The sequence below is a fragment of the Caretta caretta genome, chromosome 7 (assembly GCF_965140235.1).
Source record: "Caretta caretta isolate rCarCar2 chromosome 7, rCarCar1.hap1, whole genome shotgun sequence".
In the NCBI taxonomy this organism is placed as follows: Eukaryota; Metazoa; Chordata; order Testudines; family Cheloniidae; genus Caretta; species Caretta caretta.
Window position 1 is genome coordinate 118975619 of NC_134212.1, and position 22324 is coordinate 118997942.

General features: G+C 43.5%; 1 long non-coding RNA gene across 2 annotated transcripts in view; it reads right to left on the reverse strand.

Annotated features, from left to right (window-relative positions):
• LOC142072837 (uncharacterized) overlaps positions 1-22324 on the reverse strand; it is a 232032-nt gene that overhangs the window by 198094 nt on the left and 11614 nt on the right. Inside the window, exons 1-2 of one of the 2 annotated variants that reach the window (XR_012669437.1) lie at positions 3216-3299; positions 2868-3048 (exon numbers count right to left, since the gene is read on the reverse strand). This is a non-coding gene — a long non-coding RNA (uncharacterized LOC142072837). Of the gene's footprint in view, positions 1-2867; positions 3049-3215; positions 3300-22324 lie in introns of those variants that run through there. The other variant, XR_012669436.1, reaches the window with a different exon arrangement.

The following is a 22324-nucleotide window of genomic DNA, read 5'->3' on the forward strand; positions in this document are numbered from 1 at the left end:
TTCAGGTGCAGTTACTGCAGTTGTAAAAAACAAACAAAAAAAAAAAGTGGTTAAATCCCTGCTTTAAGTGAAAAACCAAATCTTAATACATGGATGCTTTTGAACCTCCATCTCTTTCTCTCTCTTGTGTGCGCGCGCGCGCACACGCACACACGCACTCACCCATCAAATTTGTCACTACAATATTCCTTTTTTCTAATCCGTTACCATTTTTCACAATCTGTGTGTGCTGTATTCTCACTCTTTCTACTCACTGCTTTATTTTTTCACTCTGGTTTCCCAGTGGGTTTCTTCATTCTGTTCACTTATCGACAGCCTCTCCTAAGAGGAACATAACCCAATAACATTCAAATCTGATTGAGCTTTTGAGACCACAGCCGCGGGATGGGTTTAAAACTAGGCAAAACAAGGCCCCCCCGCATCCCTAACAGTAACTGAAATTATCTTTTGCTTTTATCTAGGCTTTTTTTGTACCTCTTAAATGTTGTTCACTTCATCGCCAGGTTCAGGTTTTGGGGGTTTCCTTTGAGCAGAAGCAAGTTGCCCATTCTAATCATCAGTTGAAACCATGTCTTTGTTGTGGTAACTTTTGTTGTAACTTTTCCCATATCGTTGCCCTACTCAGCTAATGGAGTCTCAGTAAGTAGCATCATCTCATCGTCACTGAATCCCTGTCAATTACCACATGGCTGTGAGCATGCAGTAAATTTCCCGCCATCCCATCACCCTCTAATGTGCTGAAAATCTTGCAAAAGATCAGAACCATTTGGGTGACATTTTATAATGGAGGAATTACGGCCTAATAGAACAAACCTTTCCCTGAGGTCTATAAAAAAGAACTCGGAGGTGACAGAGCTGAATTCCGCTCGAGCTCAGGGTTGCTTGCTATAGCAGATGTTCATTGGCTACCTGATTGACAATCAGTCTTACTTGGAGCACTTTTCCCATCGGCTTTGAGGAACTCTGCTGCATAGTGCTCTTTGTGTCAGGCCTGCGGAGCGGGGTCTCATACTGAACCTAAAATTCAGTGTAGTTGGGAAAAATGTAGGTGGGAGTTTGGGGATCCAAAGTTTTACCCACCCCAGTGGAGAATGTCTTTGAAAAATCAAGCCCTAACTATGTATGTATATAATCGGTCAGATCCCAAAAGTCCTAAATAAGCATCTAAATGTGTGGTTTATAATTAGATAGTTATATGGCCCTCAACGTTTTAGAGCCTCAAAATCAGCAACAAATATATCCCCACAACAGCCCATTGAGGTAGGGATGCATTATTGTGCCCATATACAGATGGGGACCAGAGAAAGATTAAGTGATTTGCCTAAGGTCATATGGGAAATCTGTAGCATACCAGAGCACAGAACCCAGATCTAAGTAAAACATTTTTAAATCTGCACGACCGGATAACTTGCATCCAAGAGTTATAAACAAATTGGCCAAGAAGCTCTCTGAGCAATTGATGTTGATGTTTAATAAACCTTGGAATGCTAGGGAAATCCCAGTGAACAGGAAGTGAGTTTTACCAATATTTAAAAAGGGTAAACCAAATGATGCAGGTATTTATAGGCCAGTTTGTATATCTATAGGTCAGTGCTCCCAGGAAAAAATGCAGAAAGGGTGATATGGGATACAATCAATAAAGAAATAAATGAAGGTAGCATAACTAATGCCAGTTGATATAGTTTTCTGGAAAACAAACTGGTCAAATAACTTATGGTTTTGGATGAGATTACAAGTTTGGTCGACAAAAGTAACTGAGCGGACATAATATACTTTAGACGTCTAAGGCATTTTGCTCAGTCCCACACAACATTCAGATTAAAAAAATAGCACTATACAAAATGAATGCAAACATCTTAAATGCATGTTAAACTGGCTAACTAATAGAGCTGAAAAAGTAATTGACAATTGTGATAAATGAAGGGGGGGGAGCTCCCTTTTATGGACACCCAGCCAGCCGGTAGCTATAAAAATCCATCTTAGTAGCTGTTCTCTAATTCCTCTACCTGTAAAGGGTTGAAAAGTCTCACTGCTATGCATAAGTAAAAGGAAGTGAGTAGGCACCTGGCCAAAAGAGCCAATGGGAAAGCTAGAACTTTTTAAAATTGAAACAAGGCTCGCCTTTTGTCTGTCTTTTTTGTTCTTGGGGAGAGGCAGACAGGGAGCGGTTACACTGTGAGAAGCTTGGGCCAGGTATGAAAAATCATCAGCATCATACCTAGAAACTACTCATCTAAAACCCCATATATGTAGATGGATCAGGAAATGTCTAGGAAGATGCAATTAGGTTTATCCCTTTTATTTCTTTATGGCTTGTGGACTCCTCTGTGCTAAAGCCAGGTGCTTTTGTTTTATTTGTAACCTTTAGGCTGGACCTCAAGAGAGCTATTCTTGATGATTAGTCTGTGTAGTTTTTTTTAAAATCTAGCAAAAGCCTAAGTTCCCAGATGTATTTTCTTCTTTTTTTTATTAATAAAATTTACCTTTTTTAAGAACAGAATTGGATTTTTGTGTCTTAAGAGGTTTGTGTACATGTTGTTTAATTAGCTGGTGGCAACAGCTAATTTCCTTCTTTCTTTCTCAGCTCTTCACCGGGGGAGTTGGGGGTGAAAGGGCTTGAGGGTACCCCACAGGAAGGAATTCCCAAGTGCGCCTTCCTGGGTTCTCTTACATGTAAAGGAAGCAGAGAATAGACACCAAGAGGGACTTTATAGCTAACTGGCTGGCTGGATGTCCATAAAAGGGAGCTACACCCCCCTTCATTTATCACAAGCCCCAATAGCTGTACACTAAAGCTGAACAAATTCAGATTCATCATGAGGCATACATTCTTAACAGCGAGGGTAATTAGCCATTGGAGAACTTACCAAGGGATGCTGTGGATTCTCCATCTCTTGATGTCTTTGAATCAATATCAGTGTTTTTCTAAAAATGATGCTCTCGCTCAGCCAAAAATGATGGGCATGATACAAGAATCACTTGGTGAAATTCTATGGCCTCTGTTATTCAGGAGGTCTGACTAGATGATCGTAAAAGTCTCTTCTGGCCCTAAAAAACAATGACTGTGTTAGCAAGGTAGACAGTGGCAGGCTTTTCGCTATTGTTTTAACCTGTTTTTGGCGAGGGAGGGCGGGCTGGTGTGGGAGGGAAAGAACCTACTTAGCTGCATGTGTGAATGAAGATATGATCACTCTGCTTAACATATTGCTACTCACATACAAAACAGCTTACAGGTAGCCACTCCAGGGATCTTTCCTCCGCTTCTTGTGCAGAGCTGTTACTGAGATTTGTGTTTCCATAACTACTGACAGCTGCTGGAGCCTTTTATACCCTGCTAATGTCAAAGAAAGCAGTTTGTTTTATTTTTTCCCCATTTTGGCGCCTTTGTACTGCCCCTACAGGACTGTCATGTGGATTGTTACTTAGGAGAACATTAACCAATGTGATATCACTTTGAGGAGTATCTCGCCCCAAAAATATGTTTTTGTATTGTATTTTAGATTTGGATTCCATTTTCACACAATGGTTTCCACACCCTGTGAAATTATCTCTATGCTGAGTTACCAATTGAAATTACACCCTTGTCAAAATGCTCTTAATTAGTCATTACTCACTGAAACAGGCTTTTTTATTCTTTCACATGTGAAGCCTCATTTTCCGTGGGATAAAGCAGCCGCTTTGCCTGGCACTGTTAAGCTTCAAAATGAGAATAGCTTTGATGCCTGGATGAATAACACGCTTTATACCTTTACCTCTGACAACAGTCTAGGGTAATAACCAGAATCGTATCATTGTGCTGTAGCATAAGCACTGAGCCGATAATTTGTAACAAATTAACAACAACTATCATCTCCTCATCTGGAAAGTTTTAGGATCAAGTTGAGGAAGTTAATTTATACAGAAAAATAAGAGGGTTGCATGGTGACAGGTTTCAGAGTGGTAGCCGTGTTAGTCTGCATCAGCAGGACTCCTCGGGTTTTTTTTAGAAAAATAAGAGTTATTTTCATAGGTTCCAATTCATATCTGTGCAGAACCAGAGGAAGGCCGATGAACTAATACAGCAGGGTGAACTTGCTTTTGGAAATCACTTTTTTTTTTTTTGGGGGGGGGGGGGGGGGAGGCACTTAAAATTCAGGTTTCAGAGGAACAGCCGTGTTAGTCTGTATTCGCAAAAAGAAAAGGAGTACTTGTGGCACCTTAGAGACTAACCAATTTATTTGAGCATGAGCTTTCGTGAGCTACAGCTCACTTCATCAGATGTTTACCGTGGAAACTGCAGCAGACTTTATATACACAGAGAATATGAAACAATACCTCCTCCCACCCCACTGTCCTGCTGGTAATAGCTTATCTAAAATGATCAACAGGTGGGCCATTTCCAGCACAAATCCAGGTTTTCTCACCCTCCACCCCCCCACACAAATTCACTCTCCTGCTGGTGCTAGCCCATCCAAAGTGACAACTCTTTACATAATCAAGTCGGGCGGGAGGAGGTATTGTTTCATATTCTCTGTGTGTATATAAAGTCTGCTGCAGTTTCCATGGTAAACATCTGATGAAGTGAGCTGTAGCTCACGAAAGCTCATGCTCAAATAAATTGGTTAGTCTCTAAGGTGCCACAAGTACTCCTTTTCTTTTTACTAAAAATTCAGATTTGGGTTGAATGAAATGATTTGCACACTGGGCTTGAATTCAGCAAGTTGTTTCAGCCAGGAGGAGAAAAGGGACAAGAATTCAGAAATATCAAGAGAGTTTGTTTTGACATTTGTAAAACGAAACATTTTGACTTTTGTTTTGGAAAGAATTTTTTTTTTAATTACAGTCCCTCGAAAAGTAAACACAATGTTTTGTTTCAGGAATTCAATTTTATTTTTTCGTTCAATTCAGACACCAAACAGAAAAATCTGTTATTTGCTGAGCTCTGCAATTTACGGCTCACTTGAACCCTATTCTAAGAGCTGAAGTGGGACTTCATGGTACAAAGACCCTGGGCTGAATTAAAACCCGTTACAATCCACCCTGAGTGAGGATATATGCATAGCGAGACTGGCTCCCGGAGCACAGCAGGAACCTAATGGTGAATCTGCACCATCCCCTTTGCTGGCACAGACCTCTCCCCTCTCTGTGCCAGGTCTTGTGCATAGTCTGATGCACGATGGATGCGAGAGCCAACGCTGTGCCCACTACCCCTCCCGGCTATGCAAAGAGGAGTAGCAGCCCACCCGCTGTTGCTCCTTCCCTCAGGCAGGCCCTGACAATGCAGAGAGCCCACACAGGCCCTTCAGGGAATTCCTTCTGCCCCTTTACTCCATTGCGCCGGCATGCAGGAAAAAAATCACTGCTGAGACCCACTGCACAGGAATGAATTTCAGTGTGGGGGTTAAAGCACTCTCTTTGATCCCCTGTTGAGGGCACTGTATTCAAGCCCATGCTAGAATGACAGATCTGAAAATGCATTAAGAGCCTGGAATAAAAAAAAAAAGGCATTTTTTTGTTTGTTTCTATCCCTGTGTAAAAATTCACACAGTTCTTGGATGAAATTGGCTCCCTGAAATATTATGTTTGCACTTGGTTGTGTATAATAAATATTCCAAATATTGTACAATAAGAGTGTGCCTTGTGCCTTTATACTCGCCGTGTGTCAAAGCACTTTACAAAGCAATGAGTTAGGAACTGAGAGCGCAGTGACCGTCTAGAGGCAACCAAATCAACTATTACTCTTCTCAGCAACAGTAACTCACACAGGCAGGCACTTTAGAACCAGTTCTATAAGAAAGAGAATGCTGGAAGTCCACAAAATTTGCTCCAATTTATGGTAGGGCCATTTTGGACCAATGAGTCATTTTGTGATTAGTTCTTTGCTGGGACGTGGATGCCAGGGTTAATTCATGATCTGACCAGATATTGGCTGCATGTTATCTGCATGATAACACACGATTTCCACCTGTGATTCACAAGTGCATAGTCTATCACCTTCAGCTGATATACATGCGGCTTTCTTCGTGAGACCGGTGTGTTTGTTATCACCATCAAGTTGTTGCTGAAGCAGAAATTAGGCCACCTTTCTCCTCTTTCATTTCGTCACCTTGTCCAAAATCGGACCATTGCTCCAGTCCAGTCGTACTGTTTTCATTAAAACCTTCCGTCACCAGTAACACATCTTGTCTCGAAATGATCCTTTGTATCCTTTTCTGTAGATTAGCATAAGTTTGTCGAGTTCTTCCTTCGGTGCTGCTGGGGTCAGCACGTATTACTTGTACTATTATAACTGCACTACATTTGATTCTGAATTTCACCTTTCACGTACGAGGAGATATTGGATTACGTACCATAAGAGCCTAGCTCTACTCCAGCTTTCATACCAATGCAACCCCATCCTGGCGTCCACTACCTTCTCCTCCCAATGTCCGCATCCTATGTTCGTCCCGGTAGAATTCTCCTTTTTCTTCTCATCTCATGCTGCTTAAACCAACGATTTCCCACTCGTCTCTTTTCAACTTGTGCATCGTTGCCCAAATGCTCCTGCCTGGTATAATGGTCCTACATCCTGCATCCCAAAAAATGCCTTATCCTTTGATTTCATCACATAGTTCTCTATTCTGCGTGTTATCTTTGTGTTGGTTCCAACTGCACACTTTTTGCCTCGACACAGTTTTTGAGCGGAAAACATGGCCCTTGTTTGCCCAGGTGATGACGAAGCTGGTGTACTTTTCTTCTTTTTCCGTTCTTTATTTGGCTTCCAATATTCACAAGTGTTTGACCAAGAACGCTTGGCTTTGTAGTTGCCCGGTATATTGTAATCCATCTCCAACACTGCTTTAATCTACCCATTTGCTTGATCCAGCACCATTTCCACCAATGTTATACTTTGAACATTGTTTTGCCAGCTTCACCACAGGAGACTTCATGCACTTGAAAAGCCAAATGTCCCTTTTCCCCATCAGTTATTGCTGCTAGCTACCCTCACTAGTTTTATCATGCCAGCCGAGGTGAGGTCCTGGGATGTGGTGCTGTTATACACATGCAGCTACTTGGAGCCACTAGGGAGAGTTGAGTGAGTTGCTTGCAGTTGGTCCTGGCAAAGAATACGCAATAGAAAGAATACTTTGGAGAGCTGTGCAACATGCAGAACACGTTGAAATGGTCCTGGAGAAGCTTTGCCAGCAAAAGTGAGGCAGAGCAGATGCCGGAATTCCCAGAAGGAGTAATAAAGATCTCAATAGAAAGTTCAAAAAAGACACGAGATGCCAGGAAATGACAGTGTAACTCCAGACCTGCTGCTAGCAGGCAAGGAGCACATAGTAAAAATGATGCACAAGCTATTCAACAAGCTTTACAAACAAGAGCCAGTGCTGAGTGAGTGGGAGAAAGTGATAATAGTGCTGATTTATAAAAAAAACAGATAAAAGAGTGAGTGCAAGAACTATAGAGGAGTCTATTTACTGAGTGTGCCAGGAAAAGCAACCACCACCACATTGCAGAGGAGAAAGTAGATGCCTGCAGAAGCAGAGCCTGCAGGTGAACGGCTCAGATTTGCACCAGGATGGAGTACAATAGATCAGTTACTTTTGATAAGACGGATATGTGAGAAGAACAATCAAACCTGCTGCAACAACTTTATAGATTTAAAACTGGTATTTGATAGAATCTGGCTGAAAGGATTATGGCAAGTTATGAGAATGGATGGCATCCTCAAAAATTGATTAAGCTGATAGAAAGCATCTACAGCAAGTCAATGAGTGCAGTGAGAGTAAACAAGAAGCTGGTTCAGGATGACTGTAGGATGCCAGCTATGGCCAGATTTGTTCAAAAGAATCCTGGAAGCAATAACGGCTGTAGCACTGAGAGATGAAACCAAAGGAGTCATTTTGTATGGTAGGACAGTGCATAACCTTAGATTCACAGACAATATTGATCTCACAATATTGACCTCACAACATTGACCAGGGAGGAGTTACAGAGAATAGCCGACAGGGTAGACTGGGCAAGCAGAAAATTCAGATTGAAGATCAGCACAGAGAAGAAAAACATTATGGAAATTAGAAGACAGGAGAAAGAGATAAAGATCAAACTTGACGACAAAGAACAAGAACCAGTGGAAAAAATGTGTGTGCTTTAGAGGACTATTATCAAAGAAAGGGAATTGTGAAGATGACATAAAAAGAATAATTGGACTACTTGCTACTGCATTAAAAAAAACTCTTCAAGATCTGGCAGGCTAAGGGCATTTCAATGAAAACATAACCCATCATATATAAGACAACTGTCATGCCAGTACTGCTGTACGGGTCTGAATGCTGGGGCAGGAGGAAAGCTGATGAATGACAGTTTTTGAGCTGATGACAGGAATCAAAGAAGACTAGAAAGAGATGTGCGTAATGCACATATGTACCAATCCATGATAGTTACTGTATTTAGTTGGTTACTGTGACGAAGAGCTGATCAAAGACTTTTCATTGAAACGTTTTTTTCAAGAATAAATATTGGTTTCCACAAAATTGACATTGTTCCCAAGAAAATTATGAGCTTGTCAACCTTTTTCAATTTTCCATTGGGAAAATAAAATGAAACATTTTGTTTTGGGTAGAGCTGACATTAATCTGCATCCGCTTGAGATGCAGTGACTATTCTATTCCATATAGGTTTTAATACTACACTCATCACCATAGTATCTGAGCCTCTTCCAGTAGTACATTAAGCAACATGAATACACGTCTGTCACGTGTGGTTTGTTCGCTGAGCTTCCCAACAGCAGAAGTATGTGTAGCAGGGCGGGTCTTGTTTTGAAGGCTTGTTTGTTTATATATCTCCATTGCTCTATGTTTATATTAGAGAAGGTAAGATCAAAGAAATTTACCTTGCACTTGGAGCAGGAAGTAGTGAGGTTTGTGATGGTCTTCAGTTCCTGTGGCACTTCATTACAGTTTCAGACTGCCCCCCAGAGAAGGTTTTGTCTCCTGAACAGATAAGCTTTATTCTTATTCTTGAGAGTTCCATTGTAACAGAGGAGTGAAGTTGCTGATCACAGTCTTCATCCTGGTGCTTTATGGTCTTTTAGCTCTCCTGGGTCCAGGATAAGGTCCAAGACCTTAAACTTGATTCAGTATTCTATGGGAAGCCAGTGTAGGGAATGGAGGGCAGGTGCGAGGTGCTCACAGTAGCCTGTGTTGCTGAGGAGACATACTGTCTTGTTTTGTACCAGTTTAAGTTTCCTAAGTGCTGAAGAGTCATGCCCAACTATACTGCATTCCTCTAGTCCAGCCGAGAGATGACGAAGGCATGAATAACTGAAGCCAGGTCTTCATCTGTCGGGATGGGAAGGAGTCCCCTCGCCGTCCAGAGATGGGAGAAAGCATTAGTCGTGGCTGTTACTATGTGAAAGTTCTGCGTCCGTGAGGAATCCCAGAGGAACGCCTTGCGATAGTTGTAGGTTAGCTACCTCATACCCTAATTCTCAGTCACACTACTTCTCCCAGGATACACCACAGGAGCTCAGGCAGATGCAGTTTAATGTTGAACCAACCCCAAATAAAAAAAACAAACAAAAAACATTTTCACATTTGAAATTTTTTCAGAATGTTTTGTTCTATGAAAAGTTTCGATATTTTGACTATTCTGTCCCAATTTGGGATAAAAACAATTGTTTTACAAAATTGGAATTTCCTGCAGGATGGAAATTCCCATTTTTGCCCAGCTTTTGCTTTGTCATTTTTGTGATGCTGGTAAACCAGGGGCCAACTCTTGCCAGGTCTGTAGGAGTCAGCTGAAAACGGACAAATTCATAGCAGGAAACCAGACCAGGTCTCCTATAGGTTAATATTATTCAAGATAGGTGTTAGACATGTAAGGATGTGCTTAGTGTTTAGGCTCTATAAAATACTTGTAAATTGCTGCCTGCATTAACCTTATCTATAATGTCTGTAGTCCATGCTACAAGATAAATTATAAGTGTCTTATAGTTGTAAAAATGCCTGCTCTGAACTTGTGAGCTCGGACGGGAAGAGTGACTTCCCCCCCACGCAAGCAGGAGGACTATTAAAATTAAGTGGACCATTGTAGGACAAAAGCTTTATTGATTGCTCTCTCCACCCACAGAGAATTACATGCAGAAGGCCTTGTCCCTTCGGTTTGAATGCTGGAAGAGGGGAATAAAGATAATGGACATGAAGATTTCTTCATCTCCTTGCTGTTTAGACTCCTACAAGGACTGGAGCTAAGAAATACAAAATCAGATCTCCCCAGGGTCAACCTGGATTAGCCCTTACAACACATTAAGTGCTGACACATTACTATATCTCTGGCACCTTTTGGAACCATACACAGAATGCATTTGTGCATGTATGTTGCTTGCTTTAACCTGTAAATAACTCATTTCTTTTTTCTAGTTAATGAATCCTGAATTAGTTTACTATAGGATTAGCTACCAGCATTGTCTTTGGTATGAAATCTAAGATATTGATTAGATAAATTGATCTGGGGTAAGTGACTGGTTTCTTGGGATTAGGAGTACCCTGAATATTGTGATGTTTGATGTAAGTGACCATTTATCACTATATCCAACTTGCTTGGGTGGCAAGATAGAATGGTGTGCCCAAAGGGACAGTAAGACTGTTGCAGTGATCCATTTGTTCCCATTTGTTCCCGGGTTGGTGAAATCTAATTATAGAACATACCACCAGTTTGGGGTGTCTGCCCTGCTTTTGAGAGTCTGCCCTGGGATTGGCACTTATGGTCAAACTACTGCAGACAGCATGACAATTACTATCCCTTGATACCCTGCAGTCTTCTAAAATTCATAACATCTAGCTACCTAGCTGCTGCTAGCTTTTATGCCCATATCCTCCTCTCTATACAATTTACTACTACCAGTGGGAATGAATGATACTAGCTTACAAATGCTGAAATGTCATGAAACCTAAATGACTGGGTCCAAAGCCAACTGAAGTCTTTGGAAAGGTTCTCTTTGACTTCAGTGGGCTTTGGATCAGGCTCTGGGTGCACTTATTGTTTGAAAATGTTCCCAAGGTTGTCTTTTGCTGGCTGAGAAATAGAGTAATTAAATTCAAGATGTTCAGTAGCAGAGCAGAAAAGATTGTGAGCTCAAGCTGTGGTTAGGAATTTCAGGTCCCTTGCTGTTACTGATGTCACTTCCCAGTATGGAGGGTAGGCCATCCTCCTGTCCCAGAGGTTAGCAGTTATGTGAATTAGCTAATAGGATTCATTGAATTGAATCAGTTCCATTAATTTTTGGTCATTCAATATCCTTGCAAATTGTCAGGTTCTAAAGTCCTCCCAAGATTCCCTCATTTTCCAAAAATGAAAGGGGAAACATGTGGAAAGGTGCTTATGACTACACTGTTGTGTTTTGCTAATTTCATTAAAGGCTAACAGGATTTCCTTATTTATGCCAGTGATACAGTAGGACAATTGGCTTAGCCTTTAAACATTGCATTTAATATTATTTTTTATTTCAAGTTTATAAATCGCATTAACTACTTCCAGTGCCCAACATAATTGCCATTCAGACCTTAAAAGATTTATTTCTGGGTGACTTTGAGGACAAATCCCCTCCGGCTTTGTTTGACAAGGAGCAGTTTTCTACTTCCATTAGCTTTGACTAGGAAAAAACCTGTTTTCCTAAAGCATGTCCGTGGCATCATTTGCAAAGTTGTCACAAGGGGGTTTGATAAACTGTTAGCGGCTGCACTGCAGTCATTACCACTAATTATATATCTGTCTGTCAGATCTGTCTAATCTATCCATCCATCTCTATCTAATCTGTCCTCGCTATTTAAATCCTGCATTAGGAGGTACATGAAATTATGTTTGGCTTCGCAACAAGACCATTGTTCAAGACCATTGTTTCCAGCTCATTGTATACGGTTGTCTCTTCCCTTCCCCCAGACCCACGCACTCGTATTCTAAGGTCAGTGTGATAGGCTTAATTTAGACCAGGGGTGGGCAAACAACGGCCCGCGGGCCAGATTTGGCCTGCCAGCTGTTTTAATCCAGCCCTCGAGCTTCTGCTGGGGAGCGGGATCTGGGGCTTGCCATGCTCCAGCACTGCAGCCGGGGCGCAGGGTCGGGAGCCGTTCCACACGGCTCCTGGAAGCAGCAGCATGGGCCCCCTCCAGCTCCGACATGCTCCAATGGCCCCTCTCCAATGGCCCCCTCCGGCGCTCCAATGAGAGCTGCAGGGCTGGCGCCTGTGGACTGGGCAGTGTGCAGAGCCACCGGGCTACGCCTCTGCATAGGAGCTGGAGAAGGGACATGCCACTGCTTCCGGGAGCCGCTTGAGGTAAGCGTCGCCCGGAGCCTGCACCCCTGAGCCTCCCCTCATGCCCCAACCCCCTGCCCCAGCCCTGATCCCGCTCCTGCCCTCCAAACCCCTCAGTCCCAGCCCAGAGCACCCTCCTACACCCCAAACTTCTCATCCCAAGCCCCACCATAAAGCCCACACCCCTAGCCAGAGCCCTCACCCACCCACACCCTAGTTCTCCACCCCAGCCTGGAGCCCCCTCCCATACCTTGAACTCCTCATTTCTGGCCCCATCTTGGAGGCCACACCCCCAACCAGATCCCTTATCCCCTCCCATACCCCAACCCCAATTTTGTGAGCATTCATGACCCACCATACAATTTCTATTTCCAGATGTGGCCCTCGGCCCAAAAAGTTTGCCTACCCTGATTTAGATTGTAAAATCCTTAAGGCAGGGACCCTGGATGAAATCCTAGTCCATTGAAGTCAATGGCAAACTTTTCAACAGGGTCAGGATTTTCACCCCTTCTTGTTTTTATCTATATATGCGAAGTGTCGTGCACACCAATGATGCAATTACACATATTTGCTTAATAAAATAATATAAATAGAATTGGTTGGGAGAAAAACTGTGGACATTTTCTAATGTTCATTGGAAAAACAAAACCTGAAAATATTTGGCCAAAAACTGCTGAAAATTTTTTGTTTTTCAGCTTTTCAGTTTTCCAGTGAAGAAGAAGAAGAAGAAAAAAGTGTGTGCGTGTGTGTGTGGGGGGAGCAAACTCTTTCCTTGAAAATTTTCATTTAGTCAACCCAAAATTCCATATTAAAAAAAAAATGAATAGAAATATTTTGACCAGCCATAACGACAGTAGTAATTACCAATGGTTAGAGATTTTTCCATACACAGCACTTTTGTTCTTGGCACATGAACAGAGACTGCTAATCATAACCCAAGATTTGGGGTTTTTTTGTTTTGTTTTTGTTTTTTAAACAAGAACATATGTGCGCAAGGAACTAGGCTGAGACCCTTCAACTCATTTCACTTTCATGTCATGACCACGCTGAACTGTATCTGAAGCAGAGGCCTGGACATAGGTGCTGAGTTTCTCTTTTCCCCCGGGGGTGCTCCACCTCTGCTCTGCCCTGAGGCCCCACCCTCACTCCACCCCCTCCCCAAGGCCCCGCCCTCACTCTGATTCTTCCTGCCCTGCCCCACAATGCCCCGCCCTTGCTCCGCCTCTTCCCACCCCCCCTCCCTGAGCCCCCCCCACTCACTGCAATATGCCCTCCTCCAAGTCCCTCCCCCAGCCGCCAATGGCAGCACCTCCAATCAGGTGTTTGGCAGCACCCTGATCAGCTAATCGGGGCACTGCCAAAGAGCTGATTGGGGGTGCTGCCAAACTGCTGAGGCTGGTGGGTGCTGAGCACCCACTATTTTCTTCCCATGGCTGCTCCAGCACCAGAGCACCCACGGAGTGGGCGCTTATGCCTGGGACAAAATGTAACAGCATCAGATCCCTCCTTCCATACTGTTTTTTCACCAGGTCCATCCACCCCATGGCTAGTCCCTGTGCATGGCCTGGAGGTTTGTATTCCACTCCCAATCTTCTGAGCCCTCCTATCCAACAGATGCGATTGTTGGGAGATACAGTTCTGTGCCCCTCTCAATGCAAGTTGGAAGGAAAATTGGGTACGTTTGATGTTCTGTGACCTTGTCATTTCCATTACACTTTTCACAACAGAACAAAGAGCAAACAGAGCTCTGCTCATCTTCAAAGAGGATAAGACTGCTAGCACAGCGGCCCTGTGTTGTCCTGATGGACGAAAGAGCGGGGAAAACAGACCTTTCCCTGATTCTTGCTGACGATAACAGAGCGACAAGAGGGAAACAGCTTTTCAACTCTAGCCTTGCCGCTAGTAAATCTTGTTATGAAATCAGAATTCTGGCTCAGGCCGTAGATTGTCTCAGCAGATAACAGACAATTATAACTCCTTTGTTATCTTTGCTGGACACATTCAGTGCAACTCAGTAGAAATGTAACAGGAAATAGTAAAGAGAGATGCTGTGGCAGGAGAACAAGCACTGTAATTTGTGTATATTACTGGTGTAGGGAGTCTTTTCAAGTCTATTGTTTGTTTATCTTTATTTCCAAACTGCTTCCTACATGGAGGTTAAGAAATGAGAGCTTCTCTAGCCTTTAAACTCAACTAAAACAAAGGGTCTTGTTTTTTTTCCCCAACACTAAGTTCCTTCCACTCCCCCACCCCTTACACTTGGTACAATTTTCCCTTCATAATTATTTTCCACCATCAATTACTGTTGTCTGCAGAAGAGCAGAGTGAGGGGGGGATTTGATAGCAGCCTTCAACTACCTGAAGGGTGGTTCTAAAGAGGATGGAGCTCGGCTGTTCTCAGTGGTAGCAGATGACAGAACAAGGAACAATGGTCTTAAGTTGCAGTGGGGGAGGTCTAGCTTGGATATTAGGAAAAACTATTTCACTAGGAGGGTGGTGAAGCACTGGAATGGGTTACCTAGGGAGGTGGGTGAAATCTCCATCCATAGAGGTTTTTAAGGCCCAGCTTGACAAAGCCCTGGCTGGGATGATTTAATTGGGGTTGGTCCTGCTTTGAGCAGCGAGTTGGACTAGATGACCCCCTGAGGTCTCTTTGAACCCTAATCTTCTATGATTCTGCCATTTGATCCTCCAAGTACCTGATTTACAAAAGAGACACTTTACTACATTGGTTTGGAGTCAGAGAGACGCTGTTTGACATCAGACACCACCAGCATTGGCAACGAGCCAGCACCATTGCACAGCATCCCCTGCAGACTCAGCATTTAACTGTCCCAGTGACTTATACTGCACCTGTAGGTGATCGTTCGCACTGTTTTGCAGGTACAAAAGCAACACCCTTAGAAGATGAAGCTGAACATTTGGCCCAATGTAAATCTGAGTGCTACAGATATCCTGATTTTGGTATCTCCTTGTTTCATTTTTACCTTAATGACTGGTGCTCTGACAGAATGTGAAAGGGAGCTTTTAAGAACTGGTTGGGAAATTATTGTTTTTCTTGTGAAAAAAGTTTCCATGATAACACTTTTTTTTTTCCATCACAATTTTCCTTACAAAATTTTCGATTTCAGGCAATTACTTAAATTATTTAAACCTAAAATTTTTCAATGAAAATAGAAATGTTTGACAACAAATCCATTTAGTTGAAAAGATATTTTTCGTCACAAAACAGATAAAAGATTTTCAGTCAGCTCTAGTGGTTATCAAGGTCTCTATTTAAATCCAGGGACATGGCCACTATTTGACACCAGGACCTCAAGAACCAGACTCTTGCTAACTGTGTTAGACACTGGACAGGACTTAACATAAGAACGGCCAGACTGGGTCAGACCAAGGGTCCATCTAGCCCAGTATCCTGTCTCCTGACAGTGGCCAGTGCCATGTGTCCCAGAGGGAATAAACAGAAACGGTAATCATCAAGTGATCTATCCCCTGTCACTCATTCCCAGCTTCTGGCAAACAGAGGCTAGGGACACCATTCCTGCCTTCGTACAGGTTTGGTCCTAAATGTCTAAAATGCTTAAATATGCAGGGTCTTTATTTCTGATCCTGATAAAAGTTTTGGCTTCAACTCCAATATCTGGAGGACAGTGGGAAGGGAAGAGAGATGCACAATAAGAATCAATATTTGGACAGAAGATTTCCAAAGAACACAAGTACAGCTTGTGCTTCATGAGATGGTCTGTTCCCCTTGAGATGCCACTGAACCAATGACCTGCCATGGTAGGAGGAGGCTGTGTTTCAGAGGAAAGGTCTCCTTATGAGGTGAGATGAGATACGGGTTACTAACTCTGGTATCCTAAACTCCTTAAATTAGAGACATTTTCCTTTTTTCCCCACTTAAAAAAAAAGCTGCAGAACTGCAGTAATGGAGGAGTGATCTCTCTAGATCTGGTTAACATTTTAATCCATTTACACAACAAATGGCTTTCCAGCAAAAGTAAAAAATTTGGAAAAAAATTTCCACAGTGGTAAATTTTTTCCATTTTTTGAGTGAAACCCAAGCATTTTTCAGAAAACCTTTCCAGTTTTGTTAAAAAAAAATTGGTGTTTGGCAAAAATGTTCAGTTTTCAGTGAAAAGCAGGGTTTCCCATTTTCAAAAAATTACTTTTTTTTAACTGAAAATTATTACAGAAAATGTTTTTTAAAATTTCAGTTTTCCACTAGCCAAAAAAAGGAAGAATTGCTGATTTGGGGGGGAAAAGGGGGGTTTTTTCGCCATAAATTTCCCATGAAAAATAATTGGGAGGCATTTTTCAACTACCACTACTATCTATTACATGCTTATATGGCAGTCATCACCATGGTGCCCGAGCACCTGCAGACACCACACAGTGATGACCTCAGCTACACATGTTCAGGGCAGAATTTGGCCCAATGGCTGTAGAGTGTTTTGGGATCCTTGAAGCTGGAATGAGCTCTTTAGATATTATTGTGTAATAGTTCTCACAGCAACAGGTGCTGAGACACACTGGGGTGGGCAAACGTTATGTCAGTCATGAAAAGTACTTCTTCCTACAATGGATGGTCTAAATATATCTCCCCCAACGTCTTGGAGAGAAAACAGCATGCTGTCTGTAGACTTGCAAAGGAAGGTGACCCTGACATAGACATAAGATAACGGCAAATTTTGCACAAAGAAGGCTTGTCAGATATGCCCTAGGCCAGTGGTGGGCAACCTTCAGCCCATCAGGTAATCGATTGCAGCCCACGAGACATTTTGCTGACTTTGACTGTTCGCAGGCACGGCCCCCTGCAGTTCCCAGTGGCCGCGGTTCTCTGTTCCTGGCCAATGGGAGCTGAGGGAAGCAGCAGCCAGCACGTCCTTGTGGCCTGCTGCTTCCCGCAGCTCCCATTGGCCGGGAACAGAGAACCGCGGCCACTGGGACCTGTGAGGGCCATGCCTGCGGATGGTCAACGTCAGCAAAATATCTCACGGCCCGCAATCAGATTACCCTGATTGGCTGCATGTGGGCCGCAGGTTGCCCACCATTGCCCTAGGCCCCCTGGATATCCAGAAGCACTCTCATTTACAAAGGACCGTAGCTAATTCGTGGACTGTGGACTGTGCTAATACAGGCTGCCCGGCCTGACACAGGAGCATGATGCAAGATGACAGAAGCTCATCCGTGATTCCGATCTGTTCCATTTTGCCCTGCTGGCAGCACGGCGGTATCTTTTCCAATGCTGAGTGACTGAGCAGTCCGACTCTTAAAGCCATAGATGGATACAGCCCCAGGCTAGCAATCATAATGACAGAGTTAGAATGTAGCTTCAGAAAAGCAAAAGCCCCGTATCATCTGGTAGATGGACTTAGAATTGTAGCTGTATTTTTAGAGTGAATTCACTGGTGTCAAAAGGTGAATGATTGACAGCCCCGGAGACTATTGCTCCCCATGTATTTTTAGAACCCTGGCAGCTCAAGCACCACCAAAATATCCCCCCACACACTGCCCTGCCAATGTGTCTGTTTAGAGACACTAGCTAAGGAAAGTCAGTTATTCCTTGTATTTCAGCAGCACCGACAAGTATCACAGGTGATCAGGGACCCATTATGCTTTTTGCATGACAAAATAGTATAGTAAGAGGCAGTCCCTACCCTGAAGAGCTTGCAATCCAAATAGACAATCAGATAAAGGGAAGATTATTATCTCCATTTTTTCACATAAGGAACCACAGAGATTAAGTGAGTTGCCCAAGGTCACAGAAGGAGGCTGTGGCAAAGCCAGGATTTGAACTTAGATTTCCTGGATCCCAGTCCAGTCCCTGAACCACAAAACAACATTTCTTCTCACGCGCAGTCATTCTTGGCATTTTTCACAGGCGCTGAGGATGGGTGGGGCATTTGGGGATTAGTACCATGGGCTGACGTAGCCTACGCATTCTCAATATGGCACTCTGTCTCCCTCTAGGGGAGACAGGCCCTCAGCAGCCTCAGTGTGTCTGCCATGGCTGGGACAATCAAAGTTGGGTTTTAACTCCGGTAATAGAGACTCACACTTTTAGATCCAACACTCACAGTTCATTCCTGCTGCCAATGACCCATCCAGGGGCATGGTGTTACACTAGCACCAGCTGCAGAGTCCATAATACCTGGACCTTATCCTGGCACATACCAGCTCAATTCCAGCAATACTCATAACCTCCATTAGACAACCCCCCCCCGCACACACCCACACCCCTCTACTGCTGTCATACATCAGCATGCCTCAGTGCAAAACTTAATCCTCCTCAGCCAATACAGATCACTGTACATTTCCAGTAGCCTTAGTGATGTGAAATGGACCAGCTTGCCTCATGTAAACAAGGATTCAGAGAAGGATTTGAATCTCACAATTTGGCTTTCAGCATGTTTGTCCAAGCTGGAGATTCAGGCTTCAGTGATTGCTTTGTGCATCCCTTTGCTGGTTTTCTTATGCTGCTTCCACTCCATCTACCCCTTCCTGGTATCAAAACATTTGGAGGAGTTAAGGTGGACAGCCAGGGATGAACTCTGAAACCTACAGCAGGCTTAGATCATGCTGCGAAACTCTGCAGACACTCCCAAAAATACATTGTGCTGGCAAATCACTCCCAAATTTATTCTTCCCTGGCTGCGCTGTGAGTGACCTTTTCTGTTTCTCGCAAAGAGATCAACCAAAGCCTTTTTGAGTCACTCATTTTCCACCGAGGACAGAATTAGGCAACGTGATGGAAAAGCACAGCATTAATACAAAGGCTTTCCGTTCCACTTGAAACTGAAAACGACAAAAAATGCAACCTGACTCCAAGGCAATGCTTGTTGATTTGCTCTGAATGTCAGCCGGAGAAAGATGAGTGGCTTCTACAAGAGGCTGGAGCGTTGGACTAAGAATCAGATCGTCTGACACAGAGTGAGCTCAGGTGCTCTGTTCTGGTAGCTGCCTTGACTATGCTGTGATCTTACGGGAGGGATCATTGTCACATATTGCCTGTTGATAACCGTATGGCGGAGCTTAAGCCGTGGTGAAAAATGCCCTTTAAGCAAGAGTGGAGATCTGTTAAGTTTCTTATGCACGTACACAAGCCACATAGTTTTACTTACAGTTAGAGCGGGTCAGGGATTTTGGGGCAAAATGTTTTTTTGTTGCGAAGGTTTCTCAGGGCCAGGATGGAATTGCTGGTGAAAACCAAAAAAACGCGGAGGTCTCCCACCTCACAGGTCAGTGCCCTAACCACCAAGTTACTGGCTATTCTGAGGTAAATCTCTCTCTTTCTTTTATTCTGCCTTGGAATGAAAACAATTGACAACTGTTAGGGAGCTTATTCCCAGGTCCTTCTTGCATGGACAGAGAGCAACAATACCCGAAGTCCGAAGGTGCAAACAATTCAATGTTTATTGGGGTGAACTTCCAGCAAGCATGATTCCAGTTTCCTTCCTTAGTGTCCCCCTTCCCAGCTCTGACACCACAGAGCCTTGCCTGTGTCCCTGTTCCCATTCCTACCCTTAGCCAAACATGATTCCAATTTCCCCACCCCCATTCCCTGTTCCCATTCCCCCACTTACTTCCTGATTGACTGCAGACTATATAATACAACCTGAGTTCTGCTTAGCTATACCTTAACCAATCATTTTACTGAAATTTAACTAACCAATCCTAACATATTGTCACATGATTATGTAACCAATTATACCCCACCACCTTAATTAGTTTACACCCAGCAAAATTAATTATACAGCAGACAGAAACAGTCACAGAACCAGACAGAGATTATACACGCAAACAATAGGGAAATGGGGACTACAGTGACAGAACAACACAGAAGTGAGGATTTCACATCCCAGCTATTGATAAGTGAGTTCTTGCCAGACAGGAGGCTATCAAACTAAGGTTCCTTTTACATCTTCTAGGCACTTCCCTTTCTCTGGAGGCGATAAGCATTATCAAGGCAGGACTGTATTCCTAACAGCCCAATAGCACCTGATTTCAGTGTGACTAGTTTGGAATGTGAGGATGTGACCGGTCGCTTCCCAGCTTATGGCTGCCTCTGCTGCTTAGCCAGAGATCTTAGCCTAAGAACAGGGCCTCAGATTGTCACAGTAAGAGAAGGACCTTACACCAGCAGACAGTGATTTTGATTCTAAGTGATAAAAATACACCTAAATTCTTAGAGTATAGGCCTTTACAGACAGGCCTGAATATCTATATCCTAACAACAACAACAAATCCCTCCCTCCCGCCCCCAGATTCTCATTTTTCTAGCTCTAGTCTCAATGCCTGTTTATGAGAGATTCAAGGAAACAACATGGGTGTGATTTTGGAAAGTGCTCTGCTCCCACTGCAGTCAATTGGATTTGTGGAGTGTCTGGGCAGGCCCTGTTTGCATGGCAGTCTACTCTCTCTAGGTAAATCAATAGACTCTCTGCCCTCTCACACCTGACAAATACAGGAGCCTATTTCTGCTCCCTGCAGCGCCACACATGGAGAGAGAGAACAACCCACAAGAATGGGTCTTCTGTAGAAAAATGGTGCCCTATAGGAGGTAGCATAGTTCAGTGATTAGCCAGGACCTTCCTATTCTTTTTCCCTCTGAAGATTGTTTATGGAGCTGTGAGGGATGTTGCCTGAGGAGGAAAGCTTGATTTAATGTAAGGGCTTATCACAAATCTTCCCCTCAGCTGCATCAGTAGCAGTTTAAGCTGCTGTGAAGAAGACATTCTGAAATACCTGTAATATCATCGCATGAGCAAAGAAAGAAAGATAAAGAAAAGCCAGTTCCATTATTCTACAATGTTTAAACCAGACAGAGATTGCTTTGGAAGCATTGCTATTTCTTTGTCTCCTCAGTGACCTATCCATAGGCATAAGCCTGCAATCTTGCCAGTTGCTTAGTGATCTGAAACGCTGTCGCTGATTCAGTTGGGTTTATTACAGCTGTCAGGATAGAAGCCCTCAAGAGGTGGATTTGGGGGCAAGAGGGTCCCCATTCATCTGCATCACCTTCTGGTTCTGAGCTCATTCACATCACCGCAGCCGAGGAATGGCTGCCTTGTCCCCTTTTTATAACTTCAGTTGAAACGTCTCATCAGGGCTTGTCTGCACTACAGCTTATGTCGGTATAACTTACGTTGCACAGGGATGTGAATAAACCACACACCTTGAGCAATGCAAATTACATTGATCTAAGCACCAGTGTGGACAGCGCTATGCCGGTGGGAGAGCTTCTCCACCCAACAGAGCTGCCGCCTCTCGTGGAGGTGGTTTTATTATGCCGAAGGGAAAGCTCTCTCCCGTCAGCATAGAGCGGCATCACATACGCAGCATAGGGACAACTGTGCCACTGTAGCGTGTCTAGTGTAGACGTAAATTGCATATTGGATTGACTTGGATAAAAGAGCTTCCTTCTTTCCCACAACCTCTAGGAGCTCTTCCCTTTGCTGTTTCCCTGGGCTAGGTGCTACAGTGTATCACAAGATCTAATGCTGCATGGGTGATAGTTGCTTTGAACTTTTGTCTTCTTCAGAACTTCACCAGACTGGGGGACAAACGCCACATTTTGGGGAACTCTGGCTGGGGCAAAATCTTAGAGTGAGTGACTTACTAATAGCCTGATGTCCTCCAGGGGAAACAGGTACATTGCCTCCTTCACAGGATGTGAGACTTCATCTGCTATGAGCACAGGTAGCCAAAGACTCTCTTTCAGGTCAACCATGAAACCATCCCTATCAAACATCAAGAAGCTTTCTAATCCCCTTGCTACACCCTATGGTGTCTTCCATGCACTTTGGATCAGGCCACATGTTTTGAATCCTTATGGTTCCCACTAGGGTGCTCCATTCTCCATTTCTCAGTGTCAAAGCATGATGCTGTAACTGTCTATGCTCAACGCTTGAAATAGCCAGTTCACTGCATTACAAATCAGTCTCGAATTCCATTTCGGTTAGCAGCACCTTTGGATTGCGAGATATAAATAATTCCAACACTTCTAAACATCGAGAAAGCTATGAATTATGAGCTTTTCATCAG